This window comes from Rhinatrema bivittatum, chromosome 7 (genome assembly GCF_901001135.1).
Source record: "Rhinatrema bivittatum chromosome 7, aRhiBiv1.1, whole genome shotgun sequence".
Taxonomy (NCBI): Eukaryota; Metazoa; Chordata; class Amphibia; order Gymnophiona; family Rhinatrematidae; genus Rhinatrema; species Rhinatrema bivittatum.
Genome location: NC_042621.1, coordinates 195,449,079 through 195,471,226, shown reverse-complemented (window position 1 = coordinate 195,471,226; position 22,148 = coordinate 195,449,079).

The window sequence follows — 22,148 nt, the reverse complement described above, 5'->3', positions numbered from 1 at the left end:
CCGGGAGCGGACCCGCGGGGAATCACGTGACACTGCGTCACTCCGACGTGGCGCCGACATCACGTGATTCCCCTCGGGTTCGCTCCCGGACCCCTCGTTGGGCCCAAAAGGAACTTTTGGCCAGCTTGGGGGGCCTCCTGACCCCCCCAAGCTGGCCAAAAGTGCCTTTTGGGCCCAACGAGGGTCCGGGAGCGGACCCGAGGGGAATCACGTGACGCCGCGTCACTCCGACGTGACGCCGACCTCACGTGCTCCTTGCAAAGGAGTTCAGAAATGGCGTCCTGACCCCGCTGGACCACCAGGGAGTTTTGGTAAGTCTTGGGGGGGGGGGGGGATTAAGGCGGGTGAGGGGTTTAAATTTTTATTTGCACATATGGACATAGACTCAACTTATGGAATTCTCCATATGTCCATATTGACCGCAAATGACCCCCCCCCCCTTTCGACTTATGGACTTATGAACTTAAACTTTTGGTCTGCACATCCCTAGTACAAAGTATCTAAAATAAAACCAAGTCAAAATCAATGTGTGTAAAATAGTAAGTGAATCCCTATTTTCCTTAGCATAATTAAAGGACTAATTAGAATCTGGTAATTAGAATCTGGTAATTAAAATTAGAATCTGATAATTAAAATTGTGTCTGTGGACCCTTGGGCCGAGGCGAGATTGACACTGCCTGCAGGGCATTGACAGACACAGACTAGGCAGAGAACTGACAGAACCTTCACCTATACCAACCCACTTTCCCCTTGGGTTGAGCCCTTGGGTGCTGGTGCCAGCAGGACTTAGGTGGGTCTCCGCCGATGGCAGAAAAGAAGATCCATAGTTAGCTAGGGTCATAGGCAGGTGGTAGTCAGGTGTATCTGTGGTATAGGCAGTGGTCAGATGTAGGTGGCAATCAGGTGTTTCCATGGTCCAAGCAGTGGTCAGGAGCAGGTGGCAGTCAGGTGTATCAATGGTCCAGGCAAAGGTCAGAGTCAGGCAGCAGTCAGGCATATCCATGATCCAGGCAGTGGTCAGAGGTGTGTATCCATTCAACGGAGAAGAAGGGGGGCAGATAGGCTGGGACAGGCAGGGAAGGGCAAGAACTAGTGGGCAGCATAGATGGATGAAGACTGAGAAGGGCAAGAACTAGTGGGCAGCATAGATGGATGAAGACTGAGACAAGCTGGATGAACATAAGAACATAAGACATTGCCATGCTGGGTCAGACCAAGGGTCCATCAAGCTCAGCATCCTGTTTCCAACAGAGGCCAAACTAGGCCACAAGAGCCTGGCAAATCAAACACTAAGAAGATCCCATGCTACTGATGCAATTAATAGCAGTGGCTATTCCCTATGTAAACTTGATTAATAGCCATTAATGGACTTCTCCTCCAAGAACTTATCCAAACCTTTTTTGAACCCAGCTACAATAATTGCACTAACCACATCCTCTGGCAACAAATTCCAGAGCTTTATTGTGCATTGAGTGAAAAAGAATTTTCTCCGATTAGTCTTAAATGTGCAATTGCTAACTTCATGGAATACCCCCTAGTCCTTCTATTATTCGAAAGTGTAAATAACCGAGTCACATCTACTCATTCAAGACCTCTCATGATCTTAAAAACCTCTATCATATCCCCCCTCAGCCGTTTCTTCTCCAAGCTGAACAGCCCTAACCTCTTCAGCCTTTCCTCATAGGGGAGCTGTTCCATCCCCTTTATCATTTTGGTTGCCCTTCTCTGTTCCTTCTCCATCGCAACTATATCTTTTTTGAGATGTGGCGACCAAAATTGTACACAGTATTCAAGGTGTGGTCTCACCATGGAGCGATATAGAGGCATTATGACATTTTCCGTTCTATTAACCATTCCCTTCCTAATAATTCCTAACATTCTATTTGCTTTTTTGACTGCTGCAGCACACTGAGCCGACGATTTTAAAGTATTATCCACTATGATGCCTAGATCTTTTTCCTGGGTGGTAGCTCCTAATATGGAACCTAACATCGTGTAACTGCAGCAAGGCTTATTTTTCCCTATATGCAACACCTTGCACTTGTCCACATTAAATTTCATCTGCCATTTGGATGCCCAATCTTCCAGTCTTGCAGGGTCCTCCTGTAATGTATCACAGTCTGCTTGTGATTTAACTACTCTGAATAATTTTGTATCATCTGCAAATTTGATAACCTCACTTGTCGTATTCCTTTCCAGATCATTTATATATATATTGAAAAGCACCGGTCCAAGTACAGATCCCTGAGGAACTCCACTGAGAAAATTGACCACTTAATCCTACTCTCTGTTCCCTGTCTTTTAACCAGTTTGTAATCCACGAAAGGACATTGCCTCCTGTCCCATGACTTTTTAGTTTTCGTAGAAGTCTCTCATTGTCAAACGCCTTCTGAAAATCCAAATACACTACATATACCGCTTCACTTTTATCCACGTTTATTAACCCCTTCAAAAAAATAAAGCAGATTTGTTAGGCAAGACTTCCCTTGGGTAAATCCATGTTGATCGTGTTCCATTAAATCATGTCTTTCTATATGCTCTATGATTTTGAGCTTGAGAATAATTTCCACTATTTTTCCCGGTACTGAAGTCAGACTCACTGGTCTATAGTTACCCGGATCACACCTGGAGCCTTTTTTAAATATAGGAGTCACATTGGCTACCCTCCAGTCTTCAGGTAGAATGGATGATTTTAATGACAGGTTACAAATTTTAACTAATAGATCAGAAATTTCATTTTTTAGTTCCTTCAGTACCCTAGGATGCATACCATCTGGTCCAGGTGATTTGCTACTCTTTAGTTTGTCAATCTGGCCTACTACATCTTCCAGGTTCACAGTGATTTCATTTGGTTCATCTGACTCATCACACCTGAAAACCATCTCCGGAACTGGTATCTCCCCAACATCCTCATTAGTAAACACGGAGGCAAAGAATTCATTTAGTCTTTCTGCAATGGCCTTATCTTCCCTAAGAGCCCCTTTAACCCCTCGGTCATCTAATGGCCCAACTGACTTCCTCACAGGTTTCTTGCTTTGGATATATTTTAAAAAGTTTTTATTATGAGTTTTTGCTTCTATGGCCAACTTCATTTCAAATTCTCTCTTCGCCTGTCTTATCAATGTTTTACGCTTAACTTGACAATACATATGTTTTATCCTATTTACTTCAGATGGATCCTTCTTCAAATTTTTGAAGGATGTTTTTTTGTCTAAAATATCCTCTTTCACCTCACCTTTTATCCATGACAGTAATCTTTTTGCCTTCCTTTCACCTTTCTTAATGTGTGGAATACATATGAACTGAGCCTCTGGGATTATATTCTTAAACAATGTCCAAGCCTGTTGAACACTTTTAACCTTTGCAGCTGCACCTTTCAGTTTTTTTCTATTTTCCTCATTTTATCAAAGCTTTCCTTTTCAAAATTTAGTGTTAGAGCTGCAGATTTACTTATTGTCCCCCTTCCAGTTATTAGTTTAAATTTGATCATGTTATGATCACTGTTGCCAAGTGGCCCCACCACCGTTACCACTCTCACCAAATCCTGCGTTCCACTAAGAATTAAATCTAAAATAGCTCCCTCCCTTGTTGGTTCCTGAACCAATTGCTCCATGACGCAATCATTTATTACATCCAGGAACTTTATGTCTCTAGCAAGTCCTGATATCACATTTACCCAGTCAATACTTGATACACACTTTGATACAAAGTGGTATACTTGATACAAAGTGGTATAGTGAAATTGAAAGGTGGAAAGGATCAATGTGTGGAGAGAGACGAAGAAATGGCAGAAATATTAAATGAATACTTCAGTTCTGTGTTCACTAAAGAGGACCCTGGAGAAGGACCGACACTAGTTAACAAGAAACTGGAGGGGAATGGAGTAGATGTAACTCCATTCACAGTAGAAAATGTATGGGAAGAGCTGGTGAAACTGAAAGTGGACAAAGCCATGGGGCCTGATGAAGTTCATCCCAGAATACTGAGGGAGCTCAGAGATGTGCTGGCGGGTCCGCTGTGTGACCTATTCAATAGATCCCTAGAAACGGGAGTGGTGCCGAATGATTGGAGGAGAGCGGTGGTGGTCCCGCTTCACAAGAGTGGGAACAGAGAAGAGGCTGGTAACTACAGACCGGTTAGCCTCACTTCGGTGGTGGGAAAAGTAATGGAGTCACTGTTGAAAGAGAGAATAGTGAACTATCTACAGTCGGGAGAATTGCTGGACCAGAGGCAGCATGGATTCACCATTGGAAGATCCTGTCAGACAAATCTGATTGACTTTTTTGACTGGGTAACCAAGGAATTGGATCGAGGAAGAGCACTCGATGTCATCTACTTGGATTTCAGCAAAGCTTTTGACACTGTCCCGCACAGGAGACTGGTGAATAAAATGAAAAGCTTAGGAGTGAGTGCCGAGGTGGTGGCCTGGATTGCAAACTGGTTGACGGACAGAAGACAATGTGTGATGGTAAATGGAACTCTCTCTGAAGAGAGAGCGGTTTTAAGCGGTGTACCGCAGGGATCGGTGTTGGGACCGGTCCTTTTCAATATCTTTGTGAGCGACATTGCGGAAGGGATAGAAGGTAAGGTATGTCTTTTTGCGGATGACACTAAGATCTGCAACAGAGTGGACTCGTCGGAAGGAGTGGAGAGAATGAGACGGGATTTAAGGAAGATGGAAGAGTGGTCGAAGACATGGCAGCTGACATTCAATGCCAAGAAGTGCAAAGTCATGCATATGGGGAATGGAAATCCGAATGAACTGTATTCGATGGGGGGAGAAAGGCTGATGTGCACGGAGCAGGAGAGAGACCTTGGGGTGATGGTGTCTAATGATCTGAAGTCGGCGAAACAATGTGACAAGGCGATAGCTAAAGCCAGAAGAATGCTGGGCTGCATAGAGAGAGGAATATCGAGTAAGAAAAGGGAAGTGATTATCCCCTTGTACAGGTCCTTGGTGAGACCTCACCTGGAGTATTGTGTTCAGTTCTGGAGACCGTATCTCCGAAGAGACAGAGACAAGATGGAGGCGGTCCAGAGAAGGGTGACCAAAAAGGTGGAAGGTCTTCATCAAATGACTTATGAGGAGAGATTGAAGAATCTAAATATGTACACCCTGGAGGAAAGGAGGAGCAGAGGTGATATGATACAGACTTTCAGATACTTGAAAGGTTTTAATGATCCAAAGACAACGACAAACCTTTTCCATAGGAAAAAAATCAGCAGAACCAGGGGTCACGATTTGAAGCTCCAGGGAGGAAGATTCAGAACCAATGTCAGGAAGTATTTCTTCACGGAGAGGGTGGTGGATGCCTGGAATGCCCTTCCAGAGGAAGTGGTGAAGACCAGAACTGTGAAGGACTTCAAAGGGGCGTGGGATAAACACTGTGGATCCATAAAATCAAGAGGCCGTCAATAAAGAGTGGGTGGCTAGCCAGAATGACGGCTACTGCCTGGAGACAATACCCTTATTCAATAAACATACACATGGTTACTGTGACTCCAACATCGCTCTAAGCTACAACAGCAAGAGGAAATGTGGAAAAAAGGATTTGCACTCACAAAGTGGGGAGTAGCTGGCTTGTTACGGCGGTTACTACCCCAAACCAAATAAGCCTGATACTTCACTTTCAATGCATATCCAGCATAGCTCTCTGCTTCAATGGCAGGGGAGAAGAAAAACTGATACTTCACGCATATCCAGCATAGCTCCCTGCTTCAACGGCAGGGGAGAAGAAAACCTGATACTTCACGCATATCCAGCATAGCTCTCTGCTTCAACGGCAGGGGAGAAGAAAAACTGATACTTCACGCATATCCAGCATAGCTCTCTGCTTCAACAGCAGGGGAGAAGAAAAAAGGATTCGCACTCACAAAGCGGGGAGTAGCTGGCTTGTTACGGCGGTTACTACCCCAAACCAAATAAGCCTGATACTTCACTTTCAATGCATATCCTGCTTCATCGGCAGGGGAGAAGAAAAACTGATACTTCACGCATATCCAGCATAGCTCTCTGCTTCTACGGCAGGGGAGAAGAAAAACTGATACTACAAGCATATCCAGCATAGCTCCCTGCTTCAACAGCAGGGGAGAAGAAAAACAACCAATAAGGGCTGAACAACACAGTCTGGGTAAAACAAATAAGCATGGGTGTAGCTTGCTTATTGCGGCGGTTACTTCCCCTACTACCCATAACTAATCAAGCTTGATATTTCACTTGGTTGCAGCTCCATCACTGCTCTCTACATTAATGGTGGGGGTGGAAGGGAAGTAGAACCAAAGAGCTAAGAGAAACAGATAAGTATGAGAAAAAAATGTGAAGCTTGCTGGGCAGACTGGATGGGCCGTTTGGTCTTCTTCTGCCGTCATTTCTATGTTTCTATGTTTCTATGTAATACTGGGGTAATTGAAATTTCCTAATAATATTGCACTGCCAAATTGGTTTGCTTCCCTGATTTCTCTAAGCATTTCATCATCTGTCTGACCATTTTGTCCAGGTGGATGGTAGTATACTCCTATCACTATACTCTTACCTAACATACATGGGATTTCTACCCATATAGATTCTACTGAGCATTTAGTCTCTTGTATGATCTTTATCCTGTTGGACTCTATACCCTCCCAGACATAAAGTGCCACACCCCCACCAAGTTGATCCTCCCTATCATTGCGATATAATTTGTACCCTTAAAAAACACTGTCCCATTGGTTATCCTCCTTCCACAAGTCTCTGTGATGCCAATTATGTCAATCTCATCATTTGCTGCTATACACTCTAACTCTCCCATCTTACTTCTTAGACTTCTGGCATTGGTATACAGACATTTTAAGTGTGGTTTTTGCTTGTTTTAACAACCTGCTTTTCAGTTGTTTGGGATAACTCGGAAATCATTAGCTTTGGTGATTTTTTACATATAGGCATATGGACTATGGGTCTCATTTTCCACGCTGCTCGCACATGATAAGGGACCTTTCGCACGTGAAAAGTCCCTTATCGCGTGCGATACCAGGATGGGGGCGGAGTTGGGGTGGAGTCGGCCCCAGAAGAGGAGGAGTCGGGGCATCACCGGGGCCGACTCTGCACCTACGCCGCGGACAGTGAAAAGGTAAGTGCCTTTTCGCGGCAGCTTTCACTCCCAATAGCTACATCTCCTATGGTGGCGCTATTGGGTGCGATCGGTACCGGCTAGCGCAGGCCCTCCCCCCATTTCGGCCCCCCGCCCCTCATCTTCTAAAGTATCGCAGGCCTGCGATACTTTAGAAAATGAGGCCCTATGTTTGCTTTTAATGGAACCTCTCTGTTGGGGTGCCCTAACTCTCCTGTTTCATTAGTATCCTTCAAGGATACATTTCTCTGAACCATGCACTGCTGAGTGACTGTCGGCTTTCCCCCTTGTTCTAGTTTAAAAGCTACTCTATCTCCTTTTTGAAAGTTAGTGCCAGCAGTTTGGTTCCACTCTGGTTAAGGTGGAGCCCATCCTTTCGGAAAAGTCTCCCCTTTCCCTGAAAATTTCCCCAGTTCCTTACAAAGCTGAATCCCTCTTCCCTGCACCATCGTCTCATTCATGGACGATGAATGAGACTATGGAATTGAAACTCTGGAGCTCTGCCTGCCTCTGGGGACCTGCACGTAGAACAGGAAGCATTTCAGAGAATGCCACGCTGGAGGTTCTGAATTTCAGCTTCCTACCTAAAATCCTAAATTTGCTTCCAGAATCTCTCTCCCACATTTTCCTATGTCGTTGGTGCCCACATGTACCATGACAGCTGGCTCCTCCCCAGCACTGTCTATAATCCTATCTAGGTGATGCGTGAGGTCTACCACCTTCACACCAGGCAGGCAAGTTACCGGCGGTCCTCACATCCACCAGCCACCCTGCTATCTACATTTCTAATAATCAAATCACCAACTATGATGACCGGCCTAACCCTTCCCTCCTGGGCAGTAGCCCTGGGAGACTTGTCGTCAGTGTGAGAGGACAATACATCACCTGGAGAGGAGGTCCTTGCTACAGGATCACTTCCTGCTACACCAGGGTGATGTTCTCCTACTGGGAGACCTTTCTGATCCAAGGCAGCACTGGGGCTGCCAGACTGGATTTGGGACTTGGCTACTATGTCCATGAAGGTACCGTCAATGTACCTCTCTGTCTCCCTCAGCTCCTCCAAGTCTGCTACTCTAGCCTCCAGAGATCGGACTCATTCCCTGAGAGCCAGGAGCTCTTTGCACCGAGCGCACACATACAATCTCTCACCGGCGGGTAAAAAATCATACATGTGACACTCAATGCAAAAGACTGGAAAGCCCCTCTCTTGCTGCTGGACTGCTGCCTTCATCTTAGTTTTATTGAGTTCCTAGTTAAGTTTAGGATACTAAGGGAGTTGCGATGAAAGTACTTTAAATTTACAGGTGAATTTAGTAATTAATCAGCTAGTGTCCTACAAGGGGATGATTACACTTTCAATAAGGACTGGTACAATAGTATGATTTAGATAAGACCCTGATTGATTTTTAATGAGAAAGTGTCTTGTGCCTAAAAATCAAGGGTTGAATAGGTGGGAAAGACAGACACTAGAATTAATTATCTCTGGCTTGCTTATTACCTCAGACACACACAAACTCTAAAGAATATATCCCTTAATTTCACCTTTCACCAAACTTTTATAAGCCCAAAAATTTCTGAAAGCTATACTTACCAATCCTCTTTAACCACCGTTAAATTAATCTTCACTCAGTTAATGGAAGGGTTTGAGAATGGCGCGCGCTTCCGGTCCTCCTCCACTGTAAAGGGTGCGGGGCCTCTGGAAGCTGGGGCTATGGAAGTCAATCCCTGGATCTCTTGCGGTGGCCTCTGGACTCCTCTCCCGGGGGATGCTGGGAGCAGTATGTGGATGAGCCTTCCGGTCCTCCTGAAGACAGCAATACTGGAAGCAATATTCACTACTTGAGAGTAGTTGAACAACCTATTGCTGAGGCAGTGAGGGAAGGACTGAAAGAGCCCTTTATAGGGCTTAGTGAGTGAGGTCAACAGAATGTGCCGCAGGGCTTTTCATGCCATGAACCCTTTAAATAATGCGAAGTTGGGTGCACTTGTGCCTAATGGAGAGCACAGCTGGATGGCCTGGCGGCGTCCTGCTGTGTAAAGTACTGACAGCATCTCATTGCTTTGAAGCATGGCTTCCTGCCATGTAGAGAGCTGGTGGTGGCTGAGCAAGTTAGAAGCCAGTGGGAACGGCGTGGCCAGGGAGGTGAGTGTGGCAGTTCACGGGAGAAGCCTGCGGACCACCAAACTTAGTAAAATTGGGTATCAAGTAAACTACTCTACAGAACAAATCTGTACAACTGAGTTTGGACATCCCGTCTTACATAAAAGTCCAAAAATGTTAGGTCTTCCTCATAAAAGTTAATGGGAATTCATCATGTCATGATCAGAAGAAATTTAGTGGAACTACAAAATGAATAGTTGATGCTCATCTGTCTGTACAGGGTTATAAGACCATGTTTAAACATGTGGGCTCTATCTATCCACTATCAGACAGATAGTCTAGAAATGGAAAATGCTGAAGACTACAGTGACTTTACCCAGGAGTGATTGTCCTACCAAGAGTGAACCAGAAAATCATCTTTGAAGTCATAAAGACCTGAAATTAATATCTAAAGAGCTGCAGGCCTCTCTGTGGCTGTTTTGAGGGTTCAGCTCTATCAGAAAATTCTATAGGAGAATGTCAGGTCATCTGTCTATGAGCTGAAGCTGAGCATAAATTGGGCCATGCAGAAAGATGTCTTAAGTAGATCTGCTATAGAATGGTTGAAGAGAAGAGAATACATTTTTTGGATTGGCCAAGTCAAAATCTCAAACTAAACTGTATCGAAATGTTGTTGCAAAGCCTAAAACAAGCTGTTCATGCAAGGATGCCATAAAATGTCACAGAGCTGAAACAGTTCTATATGGAGGAATGGGTCCAAATTCCTCAAAGCTGATGTGAGATACTGATCAACTGTTACAGGAAATGTTGAGCTGAAGTTATTGCTGCTTAAGTAGGTGTCATCACTTAACAAATAAGGTGAATCATATAATTTTCATTTAAGAATACTTATTGTTGAATCTTCATACTGAATAAATAATCTAAATATATACTTTATTAGGTGAAATTTCAAACAATGTGTTTGTAAAAAATAGCATGTGCATGAGCATGCACTATTTTAAAAACCATTACATACATGAGTAAAATAGGAACCAAGCATACATTGGTGCATGTAAAAAGGGAGCAGGTGTTATTTATTTTATTTATTTATTTAAGTTCTTTTAATATACCGATGCTCAAGACAAGGTCTTATACCGGTTTACAATAAACCAGGGGGGTAAACCAGTTAAACCAGTTAACACTGAAAGCGAAAGTTACATTACAACAGGGAATGTATAACAAGGCTTTTTAGAGGAAAATAAGGGATAGATTAACAATTTCTAACTGGTGAGCAGTGCATATAAGCAGAGAGCAGTTGCGTACATGGTAAAATTATATACAATATACACAGTGTAGTCGATGAGGTGAGTTACATGAGAGTGTAGTTAGCTGGAAAACAGTTCTTTTGTGAGGTGGAAAAGAGGACGCAACTGAGGGGTGTTGGTCCGTGAGGATTACCAAATGGCTTCTTTAAGGAAATGCTTGGGCGAACAGCCATGTTTTTAATTTTTTTCTAAATGTGATATGACAATGTTCCTGGTGGAGATCTGGCGGGAGAGCGTTCCAGTGAAGCGGACCAGTAGTTGATAGCGCTCGTTTTTCAATTGTGTTGTGTATAGCTGATTTGTTAGGAGAAACCTGTAGGGAGTCTCTGTATGCAGATCTGGTTGGTCTTGTTGAGGAGTGTAGTTTGAGGGGTATGGTGAGTTGGAGAGAGGATTGCTGAAATATGGTTTTGTGTATGATGGTCAGTGTCTTGAAGAGGATTCTGTACTGGATGGGTAGCCAGTGAAGTATTTTAAGAATCGGTGTGATGTGGTCCATACAGCGAGAGTTTGTGAGGATCCTGGCTGCAGCATTCTGCAGCATCTGAAGAGGTTTGGTAGAGACATATATGCATTTTAAGTTGCTATTTTAAAAGCTGCCAAAGGGACACGCATCCATCTTACCTGCATATATTTACTTCTGCTCAATATCTGGTATAAGTGATAATAAACATCTTAAAAGTACAAAAATGACAGGGTGAGAGGTCTGGGTGACATGGGGGACATTGGGCTGAAGAATCACATCTACATGAGCTGCAGACAAACTGGGCAAACTGGTAGACTAATTGGTAAAACTGATAATTTCCTTATTGTTTACATATTACAAAATTTGAAGATTTCTGCACGTAAAAGTTGACAATTGCTAAGAAAATTACGTGAGTTAAATCTTCTCATGTACATGATTAAAATTAGGTGACTTCTCTGGGTAAATGGAAGCTTTGCTGTCACTCAGCTGGATAAGTTTAAAAATATGCTACTTCTCTGGCTAAGGGGCTGATGCAATACAGTGCGCATAGCCCAGCGCACTGTATAACCCGCAGTTGGACGCAGGTTGTATAAGCGCTAACTAATCCCCTTATGCAAGGGGGATTAGCACTGGTGGGGATTAGCACTTCTACAACGCACGTCCAATGCGGAGTGAATCTAATAGCCCTAATCACATGCATGTGATTGAGGCTATTAGCATTAACTCCTGATGCAAAAAAAAAATGTGCATCTAGGATGCACGTTTTAGCTATCAGAAATTAATGCCAGCCCAGAGCTGAGCGCTACTAAAACTAGTACAGAAAAGCAAAAAAAAAACTGCTTTTCTGTACTGCCTCCTACTTATTATCATTGAGATATTAAGTAGGAGGAACAACTCATTAAAAAAATAATTAAAAATAAAAAAAGTTTTAAAAAAGTGCTGGCAGGGGTTAGGAAAATGGACGCTGATAAATTCAGCGTCCATTCTCCGAACCTGACTACCGGCACCAGAAGGAGTGTATAAATAAATATTAAAGTGTCCGGCGCTTAATTTATTCACTCCTTCATTTATTGTAGTTTGGTCTCTTTACTGCATGTGCACTGGTTAGGAAAATGGGACACTGATAAATTCAGCGCACGCTTTCTTAACCAGCGGACAGCCACTGCCAGCGGACCTCTCTCTGGCTCGCGCTGTCAAGGAGGCACTAGGGGCATGCCCCCAGCGCCTCCTCGACAGTGCGAGTTCTAATTTAAATATTGCATCACGCCCCCAGGAGAGGTGCCTGGGGAGCGTTATGAAAGCACACACACACACACATACACAGCACCCGCTTTCAGCGCAACTTTTTTGCATTGGCCCATAAGTAAGACAGGCAGATAAGTATTAAAATGTATTTATCCAGCTATGCTTAACATTACATGCTGCCTATCTTTTAGATATGTGAATATGTTATTGGTAGAATTATGTATATTTAATATCATGTGCGTGCATTTGTGCTCACAATATAAAATATATGTGTGTGTGTGTGCACGTGTCCATATACCTACATATATGGCCACACACACATTTGTTTTAAAATGATCCTCTTTGAGTTATTTATTCAATGGAGTTATTTTTCTCTCTTATCAGGTTTTAGATTAGGATCTAACCATGTTTTGATTGACAAATTATGCTAAAATACAGATTAGGTGTAGGCAATTCCAGTCCTGGAGCGCCATGAACAGGTCTGGTTCTCAGGACATCCACAAAGAATATGCATGAGATATATTTGCATAGAATACAGGCTGTGAGTACAAATGAAAGTTCTAAAGCAAAATTAACTTTAAATGATTTAATCAAAACCTAGAAGCTGTTTTGGTAACTAATTGATTAATGGGCTATGTTTGTTCAATTTTGTTTTCTGCAGTAGTTATAAATTAACATTTAATTTTTCTATTTGCATATATTCTATTTTTAGGGTAGGGAAGCCAACTAATTCTTCCAGTTCTTTTGAACTTCTAACCAATTTGCAACCAGTTTTCTTTGCACTACAACACTGTACACATTTATCAGAGCTAGTCTTTGGGTTGGGAGAGCTGGGCAACTGCCTGGAGCACGTGAGCTGAGGGGCACCCTGAGCACCACCAGCATTGTCCATGGTGGTGGTGCTCAGGGCACATTGCCTGTGGTGGTGGAGTCCATCCTGCTGCAGCCCAAAGACAGGCCCAGTGGCAGTGGCAGGGTCACGGCAGACCTCATGGTGCCATGGTCCAAAGAGAGGCCCAGTGGTGGTGATGGGGTCGCAATGGACCCCATCCCACCACGGCCCAAAGAGAAGGAGAGGCACTGAGAGTGTGTGGGTATGATAGACAATGAGAGCCTGGATGTGAGCCTGTATGCATATGTGAGTGAATATGAGTGAGAGTGAGAAACTGTGTGTATCTGACAGCCTATATGTGACACATAGGCTCTCAGTCATATACAGGCTCTCTCTCTCTCATACACACACACACACACACACACACACACACACTTTCGGGGGGAGGGGGTACAATCAGCCATCTTATCCAGGAAACCATTCACTCTAGATCAATTGACTCTAGGTCTTTATTTGCAGCTACCTTTGGATGTTTCTTTTATTTTATATCTCATCCCAGCTTTCTTAACTTAGCTATTGAAACAATGGTCCTCAAGTAGAGGCCAAGAGGCCACAAACTGCAGCTTTCTGGCTAGGTGTCAGTATTGAATGTTGGCTGGTGCTTCCTTTATCATGGGGACAATGAATGCTCCTTACATAGCACCCCAAACCTCTCCAGCCTGGGGGTGGGGAAGTTATGATCCAGAAATTGAACCTACTTCAGTATGGTAGCAATCAAAAATAAAGTTTACTCCAATAAAGTGTAAACAATAGTGGGAGATGATATAATGGTCAGTGTTTGTTTGTTTGTTTATTTATTTATTTGAAATTGTTTATCGATCACCTAACTGATAAAATCTTTCTAGGCAATTGTCAAGATTAGAAATAACCTATACAATAAAATAGTCTAAACAATATTCATCAATTAAAATGGCAAATCATAAAATCTAAAGATGTTGAATTAGACATTACTAACCAAACAAATATTCCACTATTCACATTTTTAACAATTTATGGAACTTTAAATTATCCATTTTTTTCTCTTATATTCAATGGGAGATTATTCCACAATTTTGGAATACATAAGGAAATTTAACATATAAGGATTTACAGATGTACTGATGTACTGTACTATTATCCACATCAAGGAGAGGAGTGCTTAATCGATCTTATATTAATCTGTAGACAATAATGTCTTAGTGAAAAATCCATTTATTATTATTCAATGAGCTGTGCAGGCTGTCAAAAAACATTTAAAGAAAGATTACAGTCTGTTTCAAGGTACAACATCGGTCCTCAGACACGGGCCGTGCTTCACAGAAGGCTGAATCAGAAGGGACAGTATAGACCAAACGGGTTTTAAATATAGTAATATATTTCTGTTTATTGTAAATTACATTTAACATCAGAGCAGATCAATTGGCAGGCAAAACCGCCAAACAACAAAGATATCACAGGACAACATACCTTTCAAATGTGCATGGCAATTATGCGCTAAGACATCCAGCAGGAGTACTATTATCCCCCATCATAGCCACCAAGAAAGGAACCATATGGCTCTTATAATTTACAGTCTCTGCATATGATGAATACTTCACTTTATTCTGGTTGTACAAGAAAGGGGGGCACCCACCATTTGATTTTCACATTTCATATGCATTTTATAATGAAGCACCAGTGAAATATTTAGCATCAACATGGTGTAGCATTTCAATTTTATTACTGGTCCAGGCTACGAGGCTGTAGCAATGTGCTTTGTTTACACCTCATCTCAGATAATAATTTTAAAAGGTTCTTGTAGGATTACAAGGTGACTACCGTGACTTTAACAATATTCACATTCCTAACACTAGACCAAGTCCATAGTAAATCTACTCAGAACTGTTAGCAGAGCTATTGATTTGAAAAAAAATCAGATGGAGTCTTGGTCTGGAAGCTATAACTAACAAAATTTACTACACTTAAGATAAAACAAGAAAGGCTTAATAGGAGTGCTATACCGGAGAGATCTGAAAGAAAAAAATGAATCACCACATAGCAAAGGGAGGATGCTCAAGTTACAGGTCACTACACAAGAAGTGATTTAACATGTCCCAGGTTGCTAGGCAACTCTCCTCCTCCTCTCTAGGGCTAAATTGCTAAGGTAGCTTAACCCTTTGCTGTCTAAGTGGATTTAATCTTCTACTGTTGTTTTTCCAACATGGATAAGTGAAATAAATAATAGGGATGTGCATTCATTTTAAATGGATGGGTAATCTAAACTAACATGGCTCATTTTTATTTTGGTTTGGATTACCCAAAATGAATGTATGGGCCAAATGGAAACCCTGAAAAATGTTGGTTATTTTTCATTTTGCCAAATAATGCATACTATTAGCAAATAGCTTGCATTATTTGAAATTGTTTTTTTTTTTTTTTTAAATGTGTACCCGTATAGTTAGTATAGCTGTGTTTAAAAAAGGATTGGATAAGTTCTTGGAGGAGAAGTCCATTACCTGCTATTAAGTTCACTTAGAGAATAGCCACTGCCATTAGCAATGGTTACATGGAATAGACTTAGTTTTTGGGTACTTGCCAGGTTCTTATGGCCTGGATTGGCCACTGTTGGAAACAGGATGCTGGGCTTGATGGACCCTTGGTCTGACCCAGTATGGCATTTTCTTATGTTCTTATGTTCTTACCAACCCAGGGCCAGTGAGTGCCCAGCTGGGCCGCGTCAAGCACAGCCAGGGCCTCTCTATACCCCTTTGAACTCCCATATCTAGAGACCCCTGGCTGGGCTGAGCCCAGCTGAGGCCTCCTTCCCACTTAAGAGAAATCATACATGATCAGGGACATTCCTGGCCCCCACTTACCCTTTCTGAGGGAGGTCCTATCCTTTTCTGTAGGAGAAAGGGGCAGGAGAGATCTCTAGTTACTCATGCTCCTGCCGCGATTATTTAAAAATAACAACCAGCCCCGAGACCAACATCAAAATGTCAAAATGGTCCTGTTCTCAGGGCCAGCCAGCACCATTTTTTTGTATAGTATGTTTGTATGGCTATACAAGAAAATGGTGTTGACTGGCCCTGAGACTGCCATCCTTTTAATATCACTTTGGAGCCAGTCTCAGGGCCAGCTTCCATTTTCAAATAGCCAGTGCATGGGTAAGAGTGGCTGGAAATGTATCCTACCCCTTTCTCCTACCAGGACAGAATAAGACCCCCACAGAATGGATAAGTAGGGGCCATGGAGGGCACTGACCCTACCTGATTTCTTTGGGGAGAGGGAATTGTATGGTTTGGTTTCTAGCATGTAAGTGGCTTTGGAGGTGAATCCCATAGGGACCAAAGCAGTTGCCCATTTGCAGCAGGCAGGTATTCAACCTATAGACTGCTGGATTTCGATTTTTATCCACGGTGATACATAATTGGATAATAGCACCCAATAATCAATAACTTCAATCACAGGGGGACACATAAATGTTAAAAAGAACTGGGGCAATAAAGATCTCTGCAGGACCCACAGATAAGTTTTCAGAATGCAGAACATTTATTATTCCATTTAACACAATAGCTTCTCTCTAAGGAAAAAGATCTAAACCAACAACAATGAACACCAAAAATTTCAAAACCTTCCAATTGTTGGAAGAAACTGCATTCACTTGATTAATGAAAGAGACTTAAAAGGGAATCATTGTGCATTTTTTTTTTTGTTGACAATGTTACTGTACATGAACCCTGTAATTGCTTATGATTTTAGAAGCATTATCTGTTTTAAAAATCAGCCCATCCTTTCTTGTATCTTTCTTGTAATTGATTCTAATAATACTGTGACAGAATTGGGTTTGTGATATTAATGAAGGAATTTTGCACCTGCAGTAATGTTAAAAGTCAGGTTTGCAACATCACGCTACCTTAAACATATTCTTTTTTTCAAAATCATTTTTATTGCAAAGACAAGCATTTCCACTAGCACTACAACATATTCAAAAAGACAATATCAACAAGAGAACAAACAGTACAGTAGTTGTGCTGGCCTCCTTTTTAGTAACAATACCCACCCCAGTAAGTAACCAGAACCTCCACCACTCCCATCACATTCAAACTGCACAAACCAAGCACACCTCATACACCCCATTCAGACAACCACCTCACCTTCCAACCACATTCGCACCCCCCCTAACCCCCGCCATATTCTAAAACAAATTTTAAACAGATGCTGTGGTAAGAAATCAGATTGTTTATTTACAGTGATTTTCTTCAAAATACCTGTTATAACCCTTCATTAATATCAATCTGCTTTCCAAGTGTTGAATTGTTCTTATTCCTATGGTGTATGTTTTCAAAGTGCCACTAAGGGGGTTATTTTCCAAGGACTTACCGCGTGCGATACGGCCGTATCACGCACGATAAGTCCACAAACCGCGCTAACAGTAGTTACCGCGGTTTGCGAATGCAAATTTTTAATTTCGTATTCAGGGGGCGGAGTTGGGGCGGGACAAATGTAAAGTAGGGAGGACTTATCGCGTGCCGCGAAACAGCTGAGCTGTTAGCGCGGCTCCTAACGGGGCCAATAACTACATCTCTTTCAATTGCAATACACCATATTGCGGCATATAGCGCGCACTGCGATATTATCGCGTTGAACGAAAATGTTGAAAACCAATCCCCACAGACCTACAAAGGTACTGCTACCCAATAAAAAGGCCTGTTCTTAGTAGGTCTATCTTCTCAACACCATCTACACATTCACAGTGTATGGGGCAGGCGCACTACATGCCCATTAGGACTAATGAACCCTACCTACGTCACTCTTACCCTATTTCCCAAACCTCAATATTATTGTCATGTGCGTCTTGCAGCAACACTAATGACCCTTCAGTAGGCAAGTGGTGTCAGTGAGTGCCTAGGCAGCAGAGCCTCAATACATAGCAGGGAACACATATGAGCCCTACAACCTCCTGATGCCTCATGAATGGGTGCGTGAGAAAAAAGCACATCTGGCGCTGCCCACACCTATCTGAAGGTCCCTTATCACTGTAGCATCCCACATCAACACACCTCTGGGGTCATTTCAGCTGGCCGAAAGGAGAGGCAGCTATCTGGTTGCATGCACATGGTTGTGGCGGCTGTATGCTGCTACAAGGAATCGCAGCGAAGGAAAGGAGATGCATGTACAGTTTGCCCCCCCCCCCCACACACACACAGCTATGGCAGTATGTAGGCCACTGTGCAGACATGGGCCCACCAATAAAGTGTATCAGCCTCCATAAACACATTTCGTACAGACATGAAACATCAGTCTCGGTTTGTACACTGCCAGCTCCCATGAGTCGGTGGTTCTGTTTCACACACATCCTCCACTGGGCTCCCTGTAACTGACTATGCATGTACAAGTGTTCTGGCCTACATATCCATGCAGTACCACTTGAAAACTATGGCTGCTCACATCACGTATCTGGCTGTGAAACCAGTGATGTGGGGCTCAATGGGCAGCCGGGCATTGCTGTCACAACAGGGCAATTGTGGCTGCAAAGGGTGCAGCCACCGTGTATCTTGTGTAGGAATGTCAATCATGAGGTGCTCATGTGCACATTGTCTACCGTACATGTGTATGGTCTGTGAATATTTGTACAGTATCAACGCCTTGCCCTTCATGTCCCCAGCAACATTATGAACTGTTTACTCACAGTACAGCTACTGATGGAATAGCAGCAGAGCTCAGGGTTGCTGTCCAGTGCACACCTGCCATCCAAGGGGTACCACACACCTGTGTCATGCCAGATATGGCACACATTATCTGATGGAGTTAGTGATCAACACAGTGTGCATGAGAAGCAAGGAAAAAGCCACCTGGCCATGCATGCTCATGGAACGAGCACACACACACAGGCCGTCAGACTCTTCATGATATAGATGTCCCCTGTTGGGACACACAGCCACCATTTAATGCAGGCCGTACATACTCCTGTCATAACATGTCACTTGTAGAAAGTGTCAGCAGTACTGTCTGCACTGAGCTGCGACATGGGGGTACCCACCCACATGTCACATATTTCGCCACAAGGTTGATGGGCTGACTGTTGGCAGCCACCTCGCAGGCAGGCCGTCACCAGCAGCACAGCTGATCGGCCAGGCTGGCAGAGGGAGGATGCATGCATGTGTACACTGCTCTATTGAGTGATAGATGGCCATTACTGAGGAGTGAGCCCTCACAAGAGGACTGACAGGTGGATGTGACAGTGATGCAGTCCCCCTCAATATGGTGTCAGGTGCCCTTTGAATGTCTATAAGGTGCAGAAAGTAGCTGGCTGCAATGTATTCAAACATGGAGATCTGTGCAAAATGCCAATGAGGCTCCCCGGTGCGAGGTATTCCACTTTGCCTTCTGATGTCCGCAGCTATGGTGGCCCATAGCTGTGCCTTGGCTGCCTTGCTCGTCTTGACTGCCAGGTTGCCAAAGAGATGGGCATAGTGACGGAGTGTCATGTCCTCCTGGCTGAAGCGCATGGCACGCTGCCTGACCCTTGCCTGGCTGCCTGGTTGGGGTGCCACTTCCGGAGGGGTCTCCTCCCTAGCCTCTGTCTCCGACCCACCGGATTCCCCACTCCCTTCCTCCCCCCCAACTGACCCTGCACTTCCTGCTCCCTTCCCCTCTGCCCTGGCTGTCTAGCCCTACCTCTTCCCACCATTCTCTCCTGCCTCACCCTTTCCCCCTCCCCCACCCTCCTATCACTTCCCTCCTGTCTATCTCTCCCTCTACCCCTGTCCCTGCTCCTACTCCTCGTACACCTACCACTAGGTCCCTCCTCCTCCCTCCCCCTCTCCATCCTCCTCCCCCTACTCTCAACTCCCCTCTTCTCTCCTCTCCTTCCACTCCTCTCACGCTCCATCCTCCACCACACTCCTCCTCGCCACCACCACCACACTCCTCCTCCTCCTCACCACCACCACCACACTCCTCCTCCTCCACACAGATAGGGACAAACAGGTAACTGACACACTTTCACTCCAACAGAGATTACAAAAGACACAGGTAAAGGGAAACAGATGACAACAAGTAAACAAGACACTGCACTCAGTAATTGAACTCCAAAACTCCTACTCCAAACTCCAACTGCAACTCCAACTCCTACCTCCTCTCCAAAACTCCTTCCAAATCCTCAAAGGAGGAGGGGCAGGAAGTGACCTTTTATACATTTCACATTATTGCGGGGCGCGGTACTTGGTTTCACTTTTGTCCGCGTTCTGCGAAAACGTCGCACAGTGCGATAATTTTTTACTCTTTTCATCGCGAACCGCAAAAATAGTTTTGCAATTCGCGAAGACATTTTCGCGAATCGCGAAAACTTCGCGTCACGCGAAATTTTCCTGCTGCGCGGAAAGAGCCTCATTTGCATGGGAACGCCCCTTTTATTAACACAGGCGGTACCTATGCAATACCAATGCGATATTGGTAAATGAGGGCCTAAGTAGCAAAGTTAACCAATTCATTTTTTTTAATCTAATCTTTATTCTGAATTTTCAAAATATACAAAGTTCAAATTTGAGATACAGAAACAAATGGTTGATTAAAACTAACTGGTTAATTTTGCCTCAGTATTCTGGTGCAGCTAACTGGCTAATGTATTAACTAAATATCTAGTTAAATCTAAATGTTCAAAGCTTGTGTGGTTAGATTTAAGACAATCATTGGTGTGACCACACTTAGGGAAGAGAAATTTAGCCAAATAGTACTGAATATCATGCTATCCAGCTACTGTAAATTTGAAAGCCACACACTGAAAATACATCAACCAGTAGGGATGTGAATCGTTTTCCATATCGTCTTAACGATAGAAATCGTGTGGCAGGGCAAGAAAATCGTCTTAGGCACGATTTTTTAGTTAAAAAATCGTTAAAAATCGTTTTTTCCGATTAGTGCGCACTAACTCGAGTTAGTGCGCACTAACTGGGAGTTAGTGCGCACTAACTGAAAATGATACAATTTGACACTTTTCAGGTCAGTTAAGGTCAGTTTAGGAATGAATATTCCTATTGGCTGCCCTCTTATTTATTCATGTTACCAAGTTTCCTACTGACAGTATATGGGGGATGGGAAATGGAAACAGTTGGTAGCTTGACAAAACAAGTAATGTGATCAGTCAATGTGACTAGAACTTGTGCCCTAACCCTGATACCAGGGGTATTGTGATCTTCCTGCACACAGTGCCCTATCCCTATTAATACCAGGAGTGTTGTGATCTTCCTGCACACAGTGCCCTATCCCTAATACCAGGGGTGTTGTGATCTTCCTGCACACAGTGCCCTATTCCTGATACTGGGGGTGTTGTGATCTTCCTGCACACAGTGCCCTATTCCTGATACCGGGGGTGTTGTGATCTTCTTGCACACATCCCGGTATCAGGGATAGGGCACTGCATGCAGGAAGATCACAACACTCCTGGTATTAATAGGGATAGGGCACTGCATGCAGGAAGATCACAACACTCCTGGTATTAATAGGGATAGGGCACTGCATGCAGGAAGATCACAACACCCCTGGTATCAGGGATAGGGCACTGTGTGCAGGAAGATCACAATACCCCGGAGGAGTGAGGGTCAGGCAGCTCCCCCCTGTCTGTGAAGCCAGCCTCTCACTAGTAATGCAGGGAGGGAGCTGTCTCAGACTTCACCATCCTCCCCCCCCCCTCACCCACACACCATTCACTAGCTGGGACATGGGGGAAGTCAGGAGTGAGGGTCAGGCAGCTCCCCCCTGTCTGTGAAGCCAGCCTCTCACTAGTAATGCAGGGAGGGAGCTGTCTCAGACTTCACCATCCTCCCCCCCCCCCCCCCTCACCCACACACCATTCACTAGCTGGGACACGGGGGAAGTCAGGAGTGAGGGTCAGGCAGCTCCCCCCTGTCTGTGAAGCCAGCCTCTCACTAGTAATGCAGGGAGGGAGCTGTCTCAGACTTCACCATCCTCCCCCCCCCCTCACCCACACACCATTCACTAGCTGGGACATGGGGGAAGTCAGGAGTGAGGGTCAGGCAGCTCCCCCCTGTCTGTGAAGCCAGCCTCTCACTAG